The 10416-nt window shown below is 33.6% G+C and overlaps 1 long non-coding RNA gene across 14 annotated transcripts; it reads left to right on the plus strand.

The window, feature by feature from the left end:
- Positions 1-4517: 4517 nt before the first annotated feature.
- LOC139840262 (uncharacterized) lies at positions 4518-10196 on the plus strand. Of its 14 annotated transcripts, none has more exons than XR_011757295.1 (10): positions 4518-5036; positions 5224-6297; positions 6402-6715; positions 7021-7079; positions 7165-7366; positions 8075-8163; positions 8264-8347; positions 8533-8652; positions 9569-9685; positions 10061-10196. It is a non-coding gene; the product is annotated as an uncharacterized lncRNA (long non-coding RNA). The 14 variants fall into 14 exon arrangements; XR_011757300.1 differs by lacking the exons at positions 9569-9685; positions 10061-10196 and adding an exon at positions 9008-9539 and having other exon boundaries at positions 6402-6572; positions 6672-6715; XR_011757298.1 differs by lacking the exons at positions 9569-9685; positions 10061-10196 and adding an exon at positions 9008-9539 and having other exon boundaries at positions 5224-6126; positions 6223-6297.
- Positions 10197-10416: the final 220 nt, after the last annotated feature.

Raw genomic sequence — 10416 nt, forward strand, 5'->3', positions numbered from 1 at the left:
TTCATCGTGATGCTTAGGATGTTCACCCATATTAGACATGCCCGACTCTTCTACATTATTCAAGACTGGATCATTGATCATGGGCTCCAATATAGGCCCACTTTCATCATGATGCTTAGGATGTTCACCCATATTAGACATGCCCAACTCTTCTACAGCATTAAAGACTGGATCATTGATCGTGGGCTTAAAAATAGGCCCGTTAACATCTTGTAACTCATTCGTCACTTGACCCTTTACATCGTTATATTGCCCTACGGAATCATCATTCTTTTTCGATTTAACAAATGAATCAGACACAGAATCCTCAATAACTGTGTTGCTGGCAGCCGTATTCTTAGGCGCCCCATCCTTCTCACCTTGATTACTGAAAAATTCACTAGTACCCATGCTTCTAGAACCTTGATCCCTAGTTGTCCTTCCATCTTCTTCTTTCGCCGGATTTTGGTCAGACGCTGGATTTAAATCTGAATTCGATATGACATCATTGGAATACTCGCTGTATTCATCATTGGTATGGCAATCTTGATTAGAACCTCTAACAATCTCCCATTCACTCTCATCATCATCTTCCATATCAACCTGGATAATATCCCTACACTCCTCAATGACCCTTATATCAAAGATATTGCCTTTAAATTTTACTTTAACTGCATCATTGATCAAGTTAGTTCCCCTTATTTTTAAGAGAACTTTTCCAATTATAAGATTCTGATTAGCATCGTCCTCGATATTACAGTTCTTGAATTCCATTAGTTGCCCCCACCAATAAGCAATTTTGTGAAACGTATATCCTGACCAACATGCAACAGGAACACCAATGATGTTAACCCATGTTAATCTATAGGAAGCACATGAATTAGCAGACCACTTCGACAATTCATGGAACCATCTTCTTATACTGTGATTGTCGTTGTGTAGGATTGATTCCATAGTATTTTCAGATTTACAAATAAGCATAGTGATTAAACCTCCCAAGTATTTTACAATAGTACCATTTAACCCTTCTTCTTCGCAGATAGTAGAAATATGATCAAGCAATTCAATGTTTTTTACCTCACCTACAAGTGCCCTTCACAGAATAGACTCGTTAGCATTATCTTCATCTATAGAGATGACGCTATTTATATCCCTTTTAGATGACTGGCCATTATTACCTCCCTCATTAAACATCACCTCAGGTTGTTGTTTAGTATTGGAATTCATCTTATCTTTGTCAACCCATACTGCACTATGTTTAGCTCCAGTAGGTTTTACTCCAGTAGGTTTTAACACATCATTGAAACTTCTTCCATCGAAAAATGCATTTTGAGGCTGTTTAGGAGGTTGTCTCTCACTGAAGGCCTGAGGAGCAGTTTTCCTGGAATGGTTACAATTAATGGTATCATTCTGCTACATATTATGGCTTGGATTGTCCTTTTTTCTTTCTTGAGCTTTAAAAGCCTTCTAAAATTGACCATCGAAGTCAATCTTGCAGAGTTTACGAATAAAATGTTCCTCATCTTTTACTCCTTCAAATCTAGCAAAACCAAAACGAAGCCCGTTCTCCGATCACTTATACGCGATGTAGACGTCACGAACGATACCATGATGCTTGAAAAGGTGCCATAGATCAGAAGCTCTCCAAGATTCCGGGAAATTGTAGATCGTGAACGAAGAAACATCGGCTTTGTTAACCCTAACCAATCGATCCCTCTCGTTACCGTTGTACTGATTATACCCCATGGACGTAAACCTTGTTGCCTGATTTTCTCTCGATTTGAAACGCGAACGAATTGTCTGCCACTCACTATCACTCTCTCTCACATAGTACATGGTGTTTTTTATGACTATATATTAACCTCCTTGAGTATGATCTAACAATTCGAGATTGGCTTCCTTGAGTATGATCTAACAAGTCGAGATCCATCTCATGAGCGGAACCTAACAAGTCGAGGTTCGATCAACAAACAAAACCTTACAAGTCGAGGTTATATCAACAGTGCACATACAACTAGTAACAACATATAATAACATGGCATCTAACAACTATATACAATGTAGCACGACTTGCTACTCTATGCTACACCCGAGGATAATTCCACTCGCCAATTACCAGCAAAACTCAGTAGTCTAATGTCACTGAGTCTTCACATCCACTTTATCACCTGAGAATAATACGTACTAAGTCTGTAGACTTATCTCAATCACCTTTTATCAAACTAAACAGTTTCAATCATCAAACGGTTCATCATAACAAAATCATAAAATATATATAAACTATATCCATTATAAATTTTAACATATAAACAACATATATCTAGATTTGATCACTACCCTATTAGTTATCATAACTAATAAAAACTAAATACTATTCCATATAACATAATTTTACACTTAGAATTATCTATTTTATCATATATAAATATCTTATATTCATATAAGTCAAGTTATATATATATATATATATATATATATATATATATATATATATATATATATATATATATATATATATATATATATATATTTAAAACCCATAAAAACCTCATTATTGTAACTAATAAAATTCATATAGTTACCTGGATATAGATTTGATTAAGTGTAAGAGCTAGTAATCACCACAAGACTTGATTAAATCACAAAACTCAAAAGCTAAGAATTATAACTCAAGGTGTTTTGGTCTTATGCATATATGTGTGTATGTTATGGGGCTAAATGAAATAGTGAATGAAAATGAGAATGAGAATGGAAGTATAAGTCAAACAATTAAAAGCATGATAATATGCCATGTGTCCAAGTCTACCATGAAACATGTCATGTGTCCAAGTCTACCATGATAACATGCCATGTGTCCAAGTCTACCATGATAGCATGTCATGTGTCCAAGTCTACCATGACAACATGCCATGTGTTAAAGTTCACCATCCTATTTATTACAATTATATTTTATCAGGTATTTTACCCGTAATCTGAAACACAACGTACCTTGTTAACCAATCCTAACGAGGTCCAAATCACGCAAACAGATATTTTCTATGACCATCGTCACAAAGCGTATTCGTACGCCCACTTAATAAGTTCGCACTCACAACTTATTATTTCACTTTTCTATTTAATTCTATCAGTTAACAATAATTTAAATATCATATTTAAATCATATAATAAAAATAATATTATTTCCACATTAAAAATAATAAAAATAAAAATAATATGCCAAAATTAATCATCAAGTCCTTGGTTTTGACATGAATCAGATGGGAGTTGAGTTCACAAGCTCCTTTTCGAAGACAATGGCGATGGTGCAGACAGTGTATTTTGGGACGATATTTGGATTGGCGACATAGATTTATAAGATAAGTTTCTAAGATTATATAGGCTCGAGACAAATAAGTGGGCGACGATTAAAGATAGGATCGAGAGCATTGATAACATCTTCGTAGGAAAGTGGAACTGGTCCAGGTTGCCTTCTGGAAGAACAAGTAGCGAGCTGGATATTCTCAACAACATGGTATCTTCAAATCCTTTCGATTGTAGGTGTAAGGACAAGTGGAAATGGGCTTTGGACAACAAAGGTATTTTTTCTTGCGTCTTTTTCTTCTAACAGTTGCACCTTGGGCAACTATCTCGTTCCAAAGAAAGTGGGGGTGTTTGTATGGCGGGCAATGAAAGGTAGGCTTCCGGTTCGTATTGAGCTCGACAAATAGGATATCGATCTTCATAGTACATGGTGTCGTATATGCGATAACGGGTTGGAAACGGTTGAGCATATTCTTTGGTCGTGAGATTTTGCAAATGATGTTTGGAATCGTGTTTTCAAATGGTGATATAATCGGTCGGCTAACTTCAGTTTAGATGAGTTGCTCCGCGGTGATTCACCTCCTCAATTATCAGGTATGGGTAAGAGTATTTGGCAAGCAGTGATTTGGATTGGTTGCTACATTTTGTGAAAAAACAGAAATAATAAAATTTTCAATAATAAAGTCTGGACGGCTTCTTCGACTCTTAGTGAAATTCAGATTCTATCCTTTGATTGGATCTCCCGAATAATCAAGAACTTGCGCTTAGATTGGCTTTCGTGGCTTTCGGTTCCAGCCTCCTATGCTTAGAGTTTGGCTTGGTTAGGTCTGCTGCGCTCTCTGCAGCTGATTCTAGCTGGCCATCTCCATCTTATGGCTGCTGGTTTTCAGTTAGCTGGACGTTTTAAGAAGGGTAGTTTGCGCATGTTTTCTTAGTTCTTTTGTTTTTTTTTTTCGTGTTTTTGTCTGTTGCATCTTCTCATGCAGCCTTGTTATATTAACTTTTGGTCCCTTTCTTAATATATTAGTTGCTTTTGGTAAAAAATAGCTTTATATAATTAACCATAACCATACACATAAATTCTTAATAATTTAATATAACAAATTATTATATACAGATGCAATGAACTGGAAAAAGAATTGAGGAGTTGAGGTTTGTCTTTGTCCTCCAGTATATATATATATATGAGTTGAGGTTTGTCTTTGTCCTCCAATGTAAAGCACCTGCTAACCAATAGACTGAATGCTCTTTGCTGGAAGGATAGCAAAATTAAAGTAAATAACTCTTCCTGGTTGGGTTTTTATAACGTGTCCATGGTTGCTTTCTAAGGCTCTGTTCCAGAGATCATATTTGGAGAGAAAGGAAAGGATTTGAAAAGAATTGAAAAACAATTTGTGTTACTGAGTTTTGATTTTAATGAAGGGAAAGGAAAAGGAATGATGATTTTAGCCTAATTTTCACTCCAATCTTTCCTTCCAAATTGGGAGGATCCCAAATCCACTCCTTTCCTTTCAGTTCAGTTCATTTCATTTCATTTCATTTATTTTGGGCAAAATCTGTGGAACAGAGCTAAGAGTTTAAAAAAAAATCGTCTTCCACACGGATGAAAAATTAGGGTTCCGTTTTTCTTTCAATTTTTCCCTACTTCAAAAGAAAAGTTGTGTGTTCATCGATGATTATGACAACCACCATCCACCGCGGCTATGACGGTTGTAACAGCAGCCACAACGGCGGTGGATGTAACGACGGCGATAGATGTAATTGATAGTATTTATTGCAATATTTGTATAGTTTTTGTTAAATCTGATTTGTTTTATTGTTCAGAAGATTCATTTCCATTGAATTCGAAAATATTTAATCGTTATTGCAATTTCAATAATGATTATGTTAGATTAAGTATTCTTTTGTTGTAATCATATTGGGAATGTCTATGTTCTGTTTCAGGAATAAGAGGATGCTGCATCTTGCAAGTGCAATTCAATTAGGTAAGCACTTCATTTCTTATGAATGGCAATTAAAGATCTATTCTATGAAGTTTACCCAAGATTCAATTAACATGTTTTATTTTTTAGGATAAAAGCAATCAACGTGTTTGGTCCTTTCTTATATAATTATATATATGTCATGGAGAATTCTTAAGAATATTGTGACCTTTGATTATTATCAGTTCTTGGTGCTTTGAAGGTAAAGGTTAAATGGTATTTCAAACCTTTTCATTTCATGGAGGTGATGACACGAGCAAATGTATATTTTCTTTTTACCCTGACATCGAAAGCTTTCCAACATTATGTGTATTTTGCGTACTAAGTGAAGCTTCCATTAAAATCACGACATGATGAGGAGTGGAGGCATCTAGAAGAGGAGCTGAATTTACATAAGGATGTGTTCTTTCAGTACATCTATCTAATCAAGTGTAGTACTTTTACAGCTATCTTATATTGTGAAAATGTGATTATATTGTGATGATTTTGTTATGTTCAAACAGGCTTTTTATTTTTTGGAATGATGCAGATTAGTATTAATTTGATGAGTTACTGTAATTTTTTAAATCCTATTTTGTATTTGTATGTTTGATTTGCAGTTCCTCTGTTTCGGTTACCCATTGTGATTTTGTGTGTTTTGGATGCACACTAGGTGTTCGATTAAATGTCAGATAGGCTTCAACATCAAGATTTAGTGGTGAATATGAGAAGACAATCTGACGGCTTTACATCTTTATTAGAATTGGAACAAGTAAATTCTTCGATTATACAAAACTATGGTATCCATTTCTGGTTGTTGAAAAAGGGCGTTGGTGGTTATTCATTGTATTGCCGACACTTGCACCATCTCCGCCGTTGAATATGAGTGAATTTTACTGACATTGATTGAGTATAAAATTTGCAATTTGATTGAGTGAATGTGTTATACCGACATTTAATTTTTTCAATTTCTTTTGGGCAGGTTGTAGCATGTGCCTTTGTTTGTAATTCTGTTTGCCTTTAGATGGTACTAATTGACGCTTTTTGAGATCTGCCTGTACGTATCTTTATTTTCAAGTTCGATAAGTTCATTTACGTCTAATTTATCGTTATTATACTTTATTCGTATTGCTATGATTTTTATGTTTTTTGTAATCACAGCTCTTCACGACATACAAACACTGCACTTGTGATGTTTAAGATCGACTTTTGTGGGATCTTGCAATTGATTGATTGATTGTGGTACAACAATATTTGGTTGTGGCAATTTTCATCGACTGTGATACAACAATATTTGATTGATTGATTGTGGTACAACAATATTTGATTGTGGTATAACCCGACTGTGATACAACAATATTTGGTTGTGGCAATTTTCATCGACATAAAGATTCTAATTGAAGGTGGCAATTATTGCCCATTTACTTGCAGTCGGGTCGTTGAGGTACTTCCAGAAGGCTTTAGCTACTTATGAGGTAAATTCGTCTTCACTTTTATAAATGTATTTGTTGGTTTGTCCTTTTAGTTGTTACTTGATTATTTTCTTCATTTACCTAAATATCGATTTAACGAAATTGCAAATCGATGTTGGGATGGTAGAAGCAATAGTGGATGTTATCTTAAAGAATATAGGAAGAACGCCCTGAAAATGAGCATGATACATGATGTGGCAATTTTGTTTAAATACATTTATGTTTCAAGAAATTAGAGGGCCTGATTCCACTATATTTTAGTGTGATGTGAAATGTTGTACTTGAGATACTATTTTTTTCGTTGTCAGTTATAAGGCGCTTTCATGCAGTTGAAATACAACTGCATCAGCCTTTTGTGCAAAAAAAGGTATGCTTTGAATATCCAAATTCTGTAACTTTTTGGCCTTTTTTATTTTGGGCAGAGAGAGACACTTCCTCATCTCCGTCTACAGTGTGCGGAGTGGATGTCTTTTTCTTTTTTCGTTTTTTGACGTGTTGCGACTCCTCTTTTTTGTCAACTGGCTCATCATCAATTATTTCGTATGTTGGAGGCAAATGTGCCATGGAACCTGCAACTTTCAAGTATATTAAACTATTAGTGTTCAAAATCCAAGGCTAAAAGGATGATAAAGTATAAGGGTGGATATAGTTGATGTAAGCTTCTGAAATACTACTAGATATAGCATTGTCAAGCATCATTCTCAAAGGTGGCAAAATGGGCGAGGTGCCCGGGTTTATTTTAGCATTTTGTATAGATACTTAGTGTCATATATATGATTACACAAGCTAACCTTATGAAGAAAAAACGATTTAGCAAGTTCCATTATGGGTGAAGGGTTTTAGTTTTTGATATTTTTTATATCCCACATTAAGAAGTAACACATAACCAGAATTGACCAATTCACATTTGAAGCATGATTAGAGTTTCATCAATATTCACATTTGAAGCATGACCAATTCACATCGGAAGATATAGAGCTTCTTGCTTTGAATATGTTTAAATAAAAATCATGCTAAAAATTTTAAGCATGATTAGAGTTTCATCAATATTTAGCCATAAAAAATATCAACCTTCAATGTTTAATTTCAATTGTAATCACCCATTTCGACACCTATTCAAAACCTCTACATTTTTATATTTGATTCATATGCATTAAATTGATGTCTCAATTCTGTCTTTTTATTTATTATTAGTACTATTATTACTTCTATAAAGGTATTTACTTTTTTCTTCATACCATGTCTTCTAATTTTATTAGTTTTTTCAGTGTAATACTGTAATGTTTGTATTCTTTAACGTTTTTTGATTGGCTGCCATGATACTGTTATGACTTTGATCTTTTGGTTATTAATGCACTTAAGAGTTGTTAGGGTTGAAGAAAAAATGCAAACATATAAGTTCGTCATCCGTCGCTATCAATATAGTTGGCGAAACTGATCTTTGTCAACAGGTGATGCTCTATTTTGATTATGTTATTGTTTATATTGTTTATTGTTTATATTCTTTTGTTACCTGTTACTGTTTTGATTGTGAATTTTGGATTTGCTTAGATTTGGTTCAAATCGTTTTTGTGTATTGCTCGGAATCTGAGACCAGATGCACCTATTAGTTGTTGCCTACTGCTAGACCCTTATGTAAGCAGCTGAATTTTTTAAACAAAGTAAACATTAAAGAAGTTTATTTCGGTTACTTCATATCTTGTGTTGTTAGATTTTTATACAAAATGTTACCATACAAAATGCTAAGTTTTGGTTGTTTTATTTGACGAATCGGATAAAGTATACTTTCGTCATTGTATTCATGTTTTCTGGTTTGGTAGCTCAGCTTGTGGTCGCAATTATGGACGGGTCAAGTGACATCTTGAAACTACTCTTTCGGAACAGGCACTTTATAGTAATACTTGCTAGATGGTTTGGTCTATTGCTAATGGATCTTCAAGGTAAGAAGTTTCATACCTGGACCAAATAAGTTTTTATTTGCGATAACTATATAGATAGTTACATTATTGCGAAATAGATAATGTTAATCATAATGCAGATCATATGTAAACACACAAAGAATGATAATTATAATTTTTAAATTATTAACAAGATTTGAGCCTCATATTTATTATGATGGTCTTCATATTGCTCCTTGGTTGTAATTAGTCACCAGATATCCATGGATCCATGGCCTGGGTCCATGACGTTTTTAACATATATGCTATTAATTCATTAACAGTGATCGCTACTAATGATACGGGCTAATAAAATATCGTAAATGCCAGATTGTTAAATTTTTATGTACATTTGCAGATCTTTAAAGACGTACAAGAAATTTGTCACTTTTGTAGAATTTCTTAATATCATGGGATCACAAGGTCACAAGTAATACGAATGAAATTTAAAAAAATGTTAACTTGCTGATTGATTAATCGGTATTTATTTAAGCTTAATGTAATGAGCATCTTATGCTATCCAAGAGGATACCGGTCATGTAAATTATGGTATGTGGTTATTATAAAAAACAAGGTTGGTTTGACTTATGCTGGTCAAACTAATGTTGGTTATGGGATGTGTTTGTACATTTTGCTTCTTATCTTTAGGGGCCTGAAAATAATTCCCCCTTTTTTTTGCATTTTATTTTTCCGAAAATGGTACTTTCTCGCATTAGAAAACGGCTTATCTTACTACACAATTATGTCACTGTCTTTGTTATTTACATGAGCAAACAAATTATATGTAGCTAACCCGAATGTCTGATTGTTACTTCAAATAGAAAAATCAAATCACAAAATAGTACCACATTAGCTAATATGTCTTTCTAGTGGCTTTACTGACTGCAATTTTTATTGTCTTTATGAGTAATTAATTCAGGTTCAAGATATTGAGAAAGGGTCCAGTCCATCATCTCTACACATAATTTCTTCACTGAGCCCTTAGTCGCCAAACCTTTTAACATTGAGTTCCTTTCAGAACCTCGGTTGCTCTCTAGTAAGTGCATTTCATTTTTCTAAATTTGAAAACATTTCAAACTAGCACTTTGTTTTGGTATGACTATAAATAAAAAGTCAAGGCCAATCATTGTCACATGTTGGTTTATTCCTACCGAAGCCCGTTTTCAATCATGGAAAACTTTATGTTGATCTATCCAGAGTTACATCTAAAAAATGACTTAAAGTGCTTATTTTAAACAAAGATAAAGAATTATCAAGCACAACTAAAAATGTTGTCTACAAAGCAGTTTTGCACCAATTTTAATCAGTTTAAGTAGTTGATCCTTATTTATTTATCAGTATTTACATTCTGTTAGTTAAAACCTTTTGTTTTAGATATGGTTATATGTATTTATTGTTTCCTATGTAACAGGTAAAAGCGTTTACAATTCATCGTTTATTTTACAAGAAATCACGTTCACATCAATTCGTAACTTTATATTGTGTAATCAATCTATGTGTGTACTATAATTTATCAAACTTTTTACTAATATGTGTTGTTTACGAAGACATATTTCAATAATTCAACCAGAACAGTACTTTTGACACTTTTCCTATAATATTGTTACTTCATATATAAGTTTAAAAAACAATAATGTTTGCGGATTAGTCCCCGTGAAACGAACGGACTCATAAATCTAGTATCTTATATTACTATAAACATTGTCGGCCTAGATAATTGATTGTTTTTCAAGATTGCTTATTTAAATATAAGTATATTATCTTAAA

Source organism: Rutidosis leptorrhynchoides, chromosome 4 (genome assembly GCF_046630445.1).
Source record: "Rutidosis leptorrhynchoides isolate AG116_Rl617_1_P2 chromosome 4, CSIRO_AGI_Rlap_v1, whole genome shotgun sequence".
NCBI classification, from domain to species: domain Eukaryota; kingdom Viridiplantae; phylum Streptophyta; class Magnoliopsida; order Asterales; family Asteraceae; genus Rutidosis; species Rutidosis leptorrhynchoides.